This window comes from Lepus europaeus, chromosome 3 (genome assembly GCF_033115175.1).
Source record: "Lepus europaeus isolate LE1 chromosome 3, mLepTim1.pri, whole genome shotgun sequence".
Taxonomy (NCBI): Eukaryota; Metazoa; Chordata; class Mammalia; order Lagomorpha; family Leporidae; genus Lepus; species Lepus europaeus.
Window position 1 is genome coordinate 29,453,646 of NC_084829.1, and position 13,498 is coordinate 29,467,143.

At 37.1% G+C, this 13,498-nt stretch overlaps 1 pseudogene; it reads left to right on the top strand.

Annotated features, from left to right (window-relative positions):
• Positions 1–6,945: 6,945 nt before the first annotated feature.
• Positions 6,946–9,319, top strand: LOC133756786 (intraflagellar transport protein 88 homolog; annotated as a pseudogene).
• Positions 9,320–13,498: the final 4,179 nt, after the last annotated feature.

Consider the following 13,498-nt stretch of genomic DNA (forward strand, 5'->3'; position numbering starts at 1 on the left):
TCACAGCTGACTTCTCATCAGAAACCCTACAAGCCAGGAGAGAATGGTGAGATATAGCCCAGGTACTAAGAGAGAAAAACTGCCAACCCAGAATATTATATCCTGCAAAGCTCTCATTTGTGAATGAAGGTGAAATAAAGACCTTTCACAGCAAACAGAAATGAAAGAATTTGTCGCCACTCGTCCAGCCCTGCAAAAGATGCTTAAAGATGTGTTACACATAGAAACACAGTAACATGGTACCAATATGAAAGAAGATAATGGAAGGAAACCTCACAGCAAAAGATCACAGGAGTCTCAAAGCATATATTAGAAAGTATCTTTGGCAAATGACAGTGCAAAGTTACTCCTTCTCAATAGTCACGTTGAATGTTAATGGCCTGAACTGACCAGTTAAAAGACACTGATTGGCTGATTGGGTTAAGGAGCAAAACCCATCTTTTTGCTGCTTACAAGAAACTCATCTTTCCCACAATGATGCATACAGACTGAAAGTGAAAGGCTGGAAAAAGAGATACCATGCCAACAGGCGACAAAGAGGGGCACTATATAATGATTAAGGGATCCATTCAACAGGAAGATATAACGATTATCAATGTATATGCACCTAATTACAGGGTACCAGCTTATTTAAAAGACTTGTTAAGGGACTTAAAGGGAGACTTAGACCCCAATACAATAGTACTGGGGGACTTCAATACTCCACTCTCAGAGATAGACAGATCAACAGGACAGAAGAGCAACAAGGAGACAGTAGATTTAAATGACACTATAGACCAAATGGATCTAACAGATATCTACAGAACATTTCATCCTACATCTAAGGACTTTACATTCTTCTCAGCAGTACATGGAACCTTCTCTAGGATTGACCACATACTAGGCCATAAAGCAAGTCTCAGAAAATTCAAAAGAATTAGAATCATACCATGCAGCTTCTCCGACCACAAAGGAATGAATTTGGAAATTAGCAACTCGGGAATCCCTAGAGCACATGCAAACACATGGAGATTGAACAACATGCTCCTGAATGAACAATGGGTCATAGAAGAAATTAAAAGAGAAATCAAAAATTTTCTGGAAGTAAATGAGGATAAAAGCACAACATACCAAAACCTATGGGATACAACAAAAGCAGTGTTAAGAGGAAAGTTTATATCAATAGGTGCCTACATCAAGTATTTGGAAAGGCACCAAATAGTTGAGCTTTCAAGTCATTTCAAGGATCTAGAAAATCTGCAGCAAACCAAACCCAAACCCAGTAGGAGAAGAGAAATAATTAAAATCAAAGAAGAAATCAACAGGATTGAATACAAAAAAAAAAACATTACAAAAAATCAGCCAAACGAGGAGCTGGTTTGTTGAAAAAATAAACAAAATGGACACCCCATTGGCCCAACTCACTAAAAAAAGAAGAGAAAAGACCCATATCAATAGGATCAGAGATGAAAAGGGAAACGTAACAACAGACACCACAGAAATAAAAAGAATCATCAGAAATTACTACAAGGACTTGTATGCCAGCAAACAGGGAAATCTATCAGAAATGGACAGATTCTTGGACACATACAACCTACCTAAATTGAGCCAGGAAGACATAGAAAACCTAAACAGACCCATAACTGACACAGAAATTGAAACAGTAATAAAGGCCCTCCCAACAAAGAAAAGCCCAGGGCCAGATGGATTCACTGCTGAGTTCTACCAGACATTTAGAGAAGAACTAACTCCAATTCTTCTCAAACTATTCAGAGCAATCGAAAAAGAGGGAACCCTCCCAAATTCTTTCTATGAAGCCACCATCACCTTAATTCCTAAGCCGGAAAAAGATGCAACATTGAAAGAGAATTACAGACCAATATCCCTGATACACATAGATGCAAATATACTCAAAAAATTCTGGCCAATAGAATGCAACAACACATCAGAAAGATCATCCACCCAGACCAAGTGGGATTTATCCCTGGTATGCAGGGATGGTTCAACGTTCGCAAAACAATCAACGTGATACACTACACTAACAGACTGCAGAAGAAAAACCATATGATTCTCTCAATAGACACAGAGAAAGCATTTGATAAAATACAACACCCTTTCATGATGAAAACTCTAAGCAAACTGGGCATAGAAGGAACATTCCTCAATACAATCAAAGCAATATATGAAAAACCCACGGCCAACATCCTATTGAAAGGGGAAAAGTTGGAACCATTTCAACTGAGATCCGGTACCAGACAGGGATGCCCACTCTCACCACTGCTATTCAATATAGTTCTGGAAGTTTTAGCCAGAGCTATTAGGCAAGAAAAAGAAATTGAAGGGACACAAATTAGGAAGGAAGAACTCAAACTATCCCTCTTTGCAGATGATATGATTCTTTATTTAGGGGACCCAAAGAACTCTACTAAGAGACTGCTGGAACTCATCGAAGAGTTTGGCAAAGTAGCAGGATATAAAATCAATGCACAAAAATCAACAGCCTTTGTATACACAGGCATTGCCACGGCTGAGGAAGAACTTCTAAGATCAATCCCATTCCCAATAGCTACAAAAACAATCAAATACCTTGGAATCAACTTAACCAAGGATGTTAAATATCTCTGTGATGAAAATTACAAACCTTAAAGAAAGAAATAGAAGAGGATAACAAAAAATGGAAAGTGCTTCCTTGCTCTGGATTGGAAGAATCAATATCATCAAAATGTCTATTCTCCCAAAAGCAATTTATACATTCAATGCAATACCAATCAAGATACCAAAGACCTTCTTCTCCGATCTGGAAAAAATGATGCTGAAATTCATATGGAGACACAGAAGAACTCGAATAACCAAAGCAATCTTGTACAACAAAAACAAAGCCGGAGACATCTCAATACCAGATTTCAGGACATACTTCAGGACAGTTGTTATCAAAACAGCATGGTACTGGTACAGAAACAGATGGATAGACCAATGGAACAGAATAGAAACACCAGAAATCAATCCAAACATCTACAGCCAACTTATATTTGACCAAAGATCCAAAACTAATCCCTGGAAAAAGGACAGCCTATTCAATAAATGGTGCTGGGACAATTGGATTTCCACATGCAGAAGCTTGAAGCAAGAGCCCTACCTTTCACTTTACACAAAAATTCACTCAACATGGATTAAAGACTTAAATCTACGACCCGAAACCATCAAATTATTAGAGAGCATTGGAGAAACCCTGCAAGATATAGGTATAGGCAAAGACTTCTTGGAAAAGACTCCAGGAGCACAGGCAGTCAAAACCAAAATTAACATTTGGGATCGCATCAAATTGAGAAGTTTCTGTACTGCAAAAGAAACAGTCAGGAAAGTGAAGAGGCAACCAACAGAATGGGAAAAAAACATTTGCAAACTATGCAACAGATAAAGGGTTGATAGCCAGAATCTACAAAGAAATCAAGAAAACCCACAACAACAAAACAAACAAACCACTTAAGAGATGGGCCAAGGACCTCAATAGACATTTTTCGAAAGAGGAAATCCAAATGGCCAACAGACACATGAAAAAATGTTCAAGATCATAGCCATCAGAGAAATGCAAATCAAAACCACAATGATTTTCACCTCACCCCGTGAGAATGGCTCACATTCAGAAATCTACCAACAATAGATGCTGGAGAGGATGTGGGGAAAAAGGGACACTAACCCACTGTAGGTGGGAATGCAAACTGGTTAGGCCACTATGGAAGTCAGTCTGGAGATTCCTCAGAAACCTGAACATAACCCTACCATACAACCCAGCCATCCCACTCCTTGGAATTTACCCAAAGGAAATTAATTTGGCTAATAAAAAAGCCATCTGCACATTAATGTTTATTGCAGCTCAATTCACAATAGCAAAGACCTGGAACCAACCCAAATGCCCATCAACAGTCGACTGGATAAAGAAATTATGGGACATGTACTCCATAGAATACTATGCAGCAGTAAGAAACAACGAAACCCAGTCATTTGCAACAAGATGGAGGAATCTGGAAAACATCATGCTGAGTGAATTAAGCCAGTCCCAAAGAGAAAAATATCATTTGTTTTCCCTGAACGGCGACAACTGAGCACCAAAGGGGAAACCTGTTGAAGTGAAATGGACACTATAAAAACAATGAACTGATCAGCTCTTGTCCTGACTCTAGATGTACAATGTAATACTTTATCCTTTTTAGTATTTGTTGTTGTTGTTGTTCTAGTACTAGTGGTTGAACTCTGTAATTAACACACAATTATTCTTATGTGTTTAAATTTAACTGAAAAGTGATCCCTGTTAAATTTAAGAGTGGAAAAAGAGAGGGAGGAGATGTACAATTTGGGAGATGCACAATCAGACTTGCCCCAAATGATGGAGTTAGAAATGTGCCAGGGGATTCCAATACAATCCCATCAAGGTGGCATGTACCAATGCCATCTCACTAGTCCAAGTGATCAATTTCAGCTCACAATTGATGGCTCTGATAGGTCTAAGAATCAAAGGGATCACACAAGCAAGACAAGTGTCTGCTAATACTAACTGATAGAATCAAAAAGCGAAAAAACGATCCAACATGGGAAGTGGGATACACAGCAGACTCATAGAATGGCAGATGTCCTAAACAACACTCTGGTCTCAGAATCAGCCCTTAAGGCATTTGGATCTGGCTGAAGAGCCCATGAGAGTATTGTAGGCATGGAAAGCCAAGATACCATGAAAAAGAAAAAAAAAAAGAAGACCTAAATGAAAGATCTCTGTGAGTGAGATCCCAGTGGAAAGAACAGGGCCATCAAAGAAGGAGGTACCTTTCTCCGAAGGGAGGAGAACTTCCACTTTATGACCCTATCGGAATAAGATCGAAGTTGGTGAACTCTAAAGGCTTCCATAGCCCTGGCAACTCATGACTAGAGCCTAGGGAGATTACTGACGCCATGAACAGGAGCATCAAATTGTTAAGTCAGCAACAGGCGTCACTGTGTACTTACATCCCATGTGGGATCTGTCCTTAATGTGTTGTCTAATGTGCAGTGATGCTATAACTAGTACTGAAACAGTATTTTTACACTTTGTGTTTCTGCATGGGTACAAACTGATGAGATCTTTACTAATTATATACTGAATCGATCTCCTGTATATAAAGGTAATTGGAAATGAAAAAAAAAAACCTGGTGTTAAATTGGAAATGGCATAGAAAATTAATTAATTTTTTAAAAAAATATTATGTAGGATCTCTGTCTTTAATGTGCTGTACACTGTTATTTAATGCTATAACTAGTACTCCAACAGTATTTTTTTTTTCACTTTGTGTTGCTATATGGGGGCAAACTGTTGAAATCGTTACCTAATATGTACTAAACTGATCTTCTGTATATAAAGAGAATTGAAAATTAATCATGATGTGATTGGAAGGGTAGAGGGAGCGGGAAAGGGGAGGGTTGTGGGTGGGTGGGCAGTTTTGGGAGGGGGAAGCCATTGTAACCCATAAGCTTTACTTTGGAAATTTATGTTCATTAAATAAAAGTTTAATAAAAAAAAAGAAAAAAGAATTGAAAATGAATCCTTACATGAATGGAAGGGGAGAGGGAGCGGGAGAGGGGAGGATTGCGGGCGGGAGGGTAGTTACGGGAGGGGGGAAGCCATTGTGACCCATAAGCTGTACTTTGGAAATTTATATTCATTAAATAAAAGTTTAATAAAAAAAAAGAATGACTGTTAGCTGGAAAATGTTAACATATTTTTCTTTCTGACTTTGATATAATTAGAGTATTTGTGGTTAACTACATTATGAAAATCTGTTTATATATTTTTAAAATAAATACATTTTATAATGTTGTTGTCTGTATTTCTATCAACCTTCCCCATCACAGTTCATTAGTATGTGTGCTAATCTTTCAACTGGTATTAATTCCAAGGGAATTGAATAATGAATAAAAGAGAAGTGCTGTAGAGTAAACATATTGGCAATATCAAATGTTATCTGCAACTCAATTTTAAGTGTGTTTTTTGAGGACTTTAAGACTTAGATATGATTATATAAATGCTGTGTTGAAATTACTAAAATAAAATTGCATTCAAAATTTTCCATAGGGGCCAGCACTGTGGTGTAATGGGTTAATGCCCTGGCCTGAAATGCCAGCATCCCATATGGACATCATTTGAAACCTAGCTACTCCTCTTCCCATCCAGCTCTCTGCTATGGCCTGGGAAAGCAGTAGAAGATGGGTGAAGTCCTTGGGCCCCTGCACCAGCATGGAGGACCCAGAAGAGGCTCCTGGCTCCTGGCTTCGGATTGGCACAACTCCAGCCATTATGGCCAACTGGGGAGTGAGCCAGCAGATGGAAGACCTCTCTCTCTCTCTCTCTCTCTCTCTCTCTCTCTCACTCTCTGCCTCACCTCTTTCTGTGTAACTCTTTCAAAGAAAGAAAGAAATTAAAAAACAAAAAAATTACCATAAATTTCCTGTGTGTCATGCAACAGCATTTAGTCCAATGAATTTGTCTTCTTCCTATGGCTCTAACTCAAATTTAACTCCAATGGACATGACCAATAATTTGAGGTTTATTCTCTTTTCTTTAAGCACTAGAAAAAGAATGAAGGAAAATAGCATTATGCATGTAAAATAAGCTTCAGTGAATAATTGAGACAATGTAGATTGAAACATCACAGAAAAACAGACTTTTAAGAACTTAAAAAGCATAGCTTACCTCTTTGAACTGTTGTATCTTATGGTTTGTAACATTCTGGTTTCTCACTATATAAATTCTTCCCTCAAATTTATGTAGTCAGATTTTCACTTCATGTGTTTATATACACACTCATAATAGTATACTATATGACTTGGCAACAGGCGGCACGCTCTGGCCTACCGATGCTCTTAGTAGCTGTGCTCTAACCCCGCGTCTTCCCGGAGCTCCACTTGCAGTCTCCTTGCTCTCTTCCACGTGAGGTACAAATGATGCAAAATGTGCACTTGGCTCCAGAGACAGATGAAGATTATTTTTATTCTGGCTATAATGACTACAATCCAACCTATGATACTGAGGACTTGGAGAATGACACAGCTTTTCAACAGGCTGTGAGAACTAGTCATGGCAGAAGACATCCATCCAAGACATCCCTAGCATCCTTAATGGGCAGACCAATGGCAGGAGCTATTCAGGATGGAGCTACCAGACCCATGACAGCAGTGAGAGCAGCTGGTTTTACCAAGGCAGCTTTGAGAGGCTCTTCATTTGACCCACTTGGTCAGTCAAGGGGTCCTGCTCCTCCTCTGGAAGCCAAAAATGAAGATAGTCCAGACGAGAAGATTAGACAATTAGAGAAGAAAGTAAATGAGTTGGTAGAAGAAAGCTGTATAGCCAACAGTTGTGGAGACTTAAAATTGGCCTTAAAAAATGCAAAAGATGCAGGAAGAAAAGAGAGCGTTCTAGTGAGACAATGAGAACAAGTTACAACTCCAGAAAATATCAATTTGGATTTAACTTACTCAGTTCTTTTCAACTTGACCAATCAATATTCAGCTAATAAAATGTATACTGAAACACTAAACACCTACCAAGTTACAGTGAAAATAAGATGTTTAGCTATGCAGGAAAATTGAAGGTGAATATGGGAAATACTTATATAAAGCAAAGAAATTGTTCCAAGGCCATTAAATTCTACCGAATGGCTTTAGATCAATTTCCAAGTGTCCATGAAGAAATGAGGATTAAAATAATACAGAATATTGGAGTTACATTTATTAAGACTGGTCAATATTCAGATGCCATTAATTCATTTGAGCATATAATGAGTATGGTGCCAAATCTGAAGGCTGGCTTCAACCTAATTCTTAGTTATTTTGCTATTGGAGATCAAGAAAAAATGAAGAAATCATTCCAAAAATTGATTGCTGTTCCATTAGAAATTGATGAAGATGATAAATATATTTCACCAAGTGATGATCCTCATACTAATTTAGTGATTGAAGCTATAAAAATGATCATCTCAGGCAAATGGAACATGAAAGGAAAGCCATGGCAGAAAAATACATCATGACAGCTGCGAAACTCATTGCTCCTGTAACTGAAACATCTTTTGCTGTAGGTTATGATTGGTGTGTGGAAGTGGTGAAAACGTCTCAATATGTAGAGCTAGCCAATGACCTGGAAATAAACAAAGCAATTACATATTTGAAACAAAAGGACTTTCCCCAAGCTGTAAATACCTTAAAAATGTTTGAAAAGAAAAAAAGTAGAGTGAAAAGTGCAGCTGCAACCAACCTCTCCTTTCTATATTATCTGGAAAACGAATTTGCACAAGTCAGCAGCTATGCAGATTTAGCTGTGAACTCTGATAGATACAATCCGTCAGCTCTTACTAATAAAGGGAATACTGTTTTTTGCAAATGGTGATTATGAGAAGGCAGCTGAATTCTATAAAGAGGCTCTAAGAAATGATTCTTCTTGTACTGAAGCCCTTTATAATATTGGTCTTTCCTATAAGAAGATAAACTGGCTAAGTGAGGCTTTTGAGTGTTTTCTGAAACTTCATGCTATCCTGCGAAATAGTGCCCAAGTTCTTTACCAGATTGCAAATGTATACGAATGAATGGAAGATCCCAACCAATCTGATCAGTGTTGTTCCAACTAGGAGAATTACATGATAGTGAAGGAGATAAATCTCAAGCATTTCAATATTACTATGAGTCATATAGGTATTTTCCTTCTAATATTGAAGTCATTGAGTGGCTTGGAGCCTATTACATTGACACACAGTTTTGTGAAAAAGCCATTCAGTACTTTGAAAGAGCTTCTCTTATACAGCCTACACAAGTGAAATGGCAACTGATCATAGCTAGTTATTTTAGAAGAAGTGGTAACTATCAGAAAGCATTAGATACTTATAAAGATATTCACAAAAAAAATTTCCAGAAAATGTTGAATGTCTAAGCTTTTTGGTTCGTCTCTGCACAGATATTGGATTAAAAGAAGTTCAAGAATATGCCACAAAACTCAAGAGGTTGGAAAAAATGAAATAAATAAGGGAAAAGCGCATAGAGTCTGGAACAGATGGCAGTGAGGGCTCCCGTGGCAAAAGAGAGGGTAGTGCTGGCAGTGATAGTGGCCAGAACTGTAGTGCCAGTAGTAAAAGTGAACAACTAAGTGCCAAACTCAGAGCTTTACCTGGGACAAATGAACCTTATGAAAGTAGCAGTAACAAAGAAATAGATGCCTCATACATGGATCCACTTGGCCCACAAGCAGAGGCCTAAAACTGCGGCCAAAAAGCAAGTTGATGGGGATGGCTTTGCTGACGAAGAGCTAGATTATTTACTTCCAGAATAATACACAGTCTAATACATGTCTTAATAAAGGAAAGAAGTCACCTTAAAGGATAACACTCAGGTTAAATTTTGGATTAAATATCCGAACTTTAATTTTGTACATTGTCAAAACTGTAAACAAGTGTATTCTGCTCCAAGTACGGATTTTAATTGTTTGGTTGTTTTTCCCTATGGAATAAAAACCTGTGAAATTAAAAAAAAGTATACAATATAATTGATATATGAATATATTATGAAATTATTTATCTAGAGAATTATATTTTGCATGGTTTTATATGCTTAAATTTTTGTGATGAAATTATTTAAGAAGTATTTTTCTATCAATTTTCAATAATCTATTCCAGTGTTATTAATTATAGTCACTATATTTCACAATACTAATATACCCCTCATACTTATTCTTCTTATTTAACTGAAATTAAATAATTTTTAGAAGCACTTTCACAGTATTTTCCTAATGGCCAAATACATTTGCATTGCCACCAACAGTGCACAAAAGTTCCCTTTCCTCACATCCTTGTCTGATTCAATAGCTGTTGACTTTTTTAAGGTTTGTTTATTTACTTGAAAGGTAGAGTTACAGAGAGAGAAAGAGATCTTCCATCCACTGGTTCATCCCCAAACAGCTGCAATGGCAGGAGCTGGGCCACCCCAGAGTCAAAAGCCAGCAGCTTCTTCTGGGTCTCCCAGGTGGGTGCAGGGGCCTAGACCATCTTCCACTGCGTTCCCAAGAACATTAACAGGAAGCTGGATCAGAAGTGGTACTGGAACCCGTGCCCATATGGAATACCAGCACTGCAGGCAGTGGCTTTATCTGCTAGACCACAGTGCAGGCCCTGCTTTTAACTTTTTCATAATGGATATTCTACAGGTGTGAAGTGAGAATCAAGAAGTGGTATCTAATGGGAACAAGCTGGATTCTGAGTACACTGGAGACTGAAGCTACAGGGACCAACAGAGAGCCTGGAGCCAGTGTGGTGCCTGGGATGGGCCAAGAAACTGGTTCTTTGGGGGTTGATCTGTAGTCTGGCACTGTGAGGCCCATTTTGGACTCTGAGTCTGTGGGTACTTGACTATAGGCTAGGTTCTTGTGAAGTGGTCTAGGTCCCTGGGCCGTAGAGTTTGGCATGGCATTGAATTTTACTGGGGAGGGGCCTGGTGCTACGGCTCACAGCAGAGTCAGGTTCTTACTTCATGTTCCACCCCTGAAAGGGATCTCTTTTTCCATGCAATGAAGCTGGGGCTTGGAGGAGGGTGGGGCATGCAATGTCAAATTGTTCTTTCTACTTTCTCATTCTGTCATTTCTTACTTCTGTTCTATACAAGTGCCTGAATCTCTTGGCAGAATTCCTCAGCTACTGTGAAGGTGGGGTGTGTGTGTGTGTATGTGTGTGTGTAGTTGTTCAGAGTGAATTTCCTTGGTGATGATGTGTAGAAGTGCGTGAGCATTGGAAAGTCATGTTCCACCACATTGCCACATCTTTTTCACTAGGTAAATATTTTAAACTTTTAATTCTATGCTATATTTTCCCTTTTCTGCTTACAAAACATGTAGATTCTCTTTTATATGTATAATTTTTTGTCTTAGGATGCTGTAATTACAGCAATATAATACTGAATCCTAGCCATATTAACATTATATTCACAATCTAAAACAAAGATAAGTTACCCAAATCCCCCCAAAACTGAACACAGACATTTTTGTTTTGATTTTTTTGTACTTTTCAAGCCAGTTAATAAAACTTATGCAACTTTATTAGAGGTGCAATGACAAGAACAACTTCACTCATTTTTTAAATGAGAAAATTGAAGAGGAGAGAATGGCTTGTTTCAGTTTAAGCAACTTGCACATAAAAAAATCAGGGTAACTTAATAAATTTTATGCTCTGGAGATTCATTCTTATGGTCAACAATATACAACACAAATTAGAAGAACTGTGATCTTTTCGTTGCCAACTATAACTCTCAAGACAAAGTTTATAGGTTGGCATTTACACAGCACACAAGAATTTGCCGTAAGAAACTTATAGAACTGACAATGAAGTCAGTTCTTTTCCCAGATAGGGATGAGGCTCACTTCACTAAAGCACCAAATTCTTTAGTTCTGCAAATTTCTGTGCTCCCTAATCCAGGCAGCTGTCTCTGAGACTTTGTTCATTTCATCATATATTTAGTCCTGTTGTGTGGCATATTATATACATGTTCAATTACCTCTTCCTGTGGTAACTCAGCAGTACAAAATTATTGGCATACATATGTCATCCAGGAAATCACAGCCCAAGTACTCTCAGTCTACACTCTTCTCAGTGGCCTCAAGTTTATGTCTTCCATCTTATTTTAAAGATATGGCACTGGAAAGGCAATTAGTTGTCATGTATTAATACAAATCAAGTTATTTCAAACATAATAAACTTTAATTAGACATACACCAATAATTCAGCAATCACAAACATCTTACAGAAGCTTTAAACCATATTACAGACTTACCATCAACTTCACTAGATGTTAAAAACAGGAGTGTCAACTTGTTAAGTCAGCAACAGAAGTCACTGTGTACTTACAGCCCATGTGGGATCTGTCCTTAATGTGTTGTCTAATGTGCAGTGATGCTATAACTAGTACTGAAACAGTATTTTTGCACTTTGGGTTTCTGTGTGGGTACAAACTGATGTGATCTTTACTAATTATATACTGAATCGATCTTCTGTATATAAAGATAATTGGAAATGAAAAAAAAAACCCCTGGTGCTAAATTGGAAATGACATAGAAAATTAATTAATTTTTTAAAAAAATATTATGTAGGATCTCTGTCTTTAATGTGCTGTACACTGTTATTTAATGCTATAACTAGTACTCCAACAGTATTTTTTTTTTACTTTGTGTTGCTATATGGGGGCAAACTGTTGAAATCTTTACTTAATATATACTAAACTGATCTTCTGTATATAAAGAGAATTGAAAATGAATCTTGATGTGATTGGAAGGGAGCGGGAAAGGGGAGGGTTGCGGGTGGGAGGGAAGTTATGGGAGGGGGAAGCCATTGTAATCCATAAGCTTTACTTTGGAAATTTATGTTCATTAAATAAAAGTTTAATAAATGAAAAAAAAGAAACTGGAAAAAATGCTATAATTTTAATAAGAGTGCTTTAGTATTTTTTATAATATATATTTATATGCATTTATTTTTTCTGTAATATTATATTTCAGCATATAATGTGCATCTACCTCCAAGTGATTCTGGGACTATTTCCTAAATAAAAAATGTAATCCAGGATCATAAATTGGAGGTGTCATATCTCTTAGTCTCCTTTTATTTAAAACTGTTCCTCAATCTGTCTTGGTCATTAATGAGCTTAATATATTTGAAGAGCTCAGGCCATTTATTTTAACTTAGGTTTGATTCAAAGTTAGGTTTGATTGATTTTGATGCATAATTAAATTTAAGTTATTCATTGTTTTTGCAGAAACATCATTATGTGCCTTCCTTAGTGTGCCCTATTAGAAGTTATGCAGAATTTATTTCATTACTGGTGATATTTACTTTGTTTACTTGGTTAATGTGGCATCTGCTAGACTGCTTTATTATTGAGTTAGCTTGGTGATTCATAAATATTATTTGGGGTGATATGTTGAAATGGGGCAGAATTCTGTTCTTAAATTATTTTTTGAATTTGTTTTTAAATGATTATTTTACTTGTACAAAACATGTGGTATAGTGTGATAAGTCAATATGTGCATTCAATGTGTCAAGACTGAATGATGTTAGCTTCTCCATCTCTAAACATATTAAATTTTTATTAACAATTATATATATTCACGCTGCTCCATGTGACATTTCAATAAATGGGTACAAGTGCACTGAAAAAAATCACAACAAAAAATCTTTGTTGTTGACTTGTGATTGGAGCCTTTGAATCGCTCTCATCTATTTGCTCAGGAAATACATTTCAGGTTATTGTGATCTACAGTTACCTCACTGTGCTATGCAACACTGGAAATCTATTCCTTCTATCTAACTGATGTGGTACCCACTTCCCTTACCTCCCTACAAAAATTTTAACCACCAGCTTGATTATTAAGTATTCCTTAATAATTTTTCCCAGAAATAATTATTCATATGGTAATTGCCAAATGGTGATTCTTTTTAAATTTCATTATTCCCTCTACATTTATCTTGGC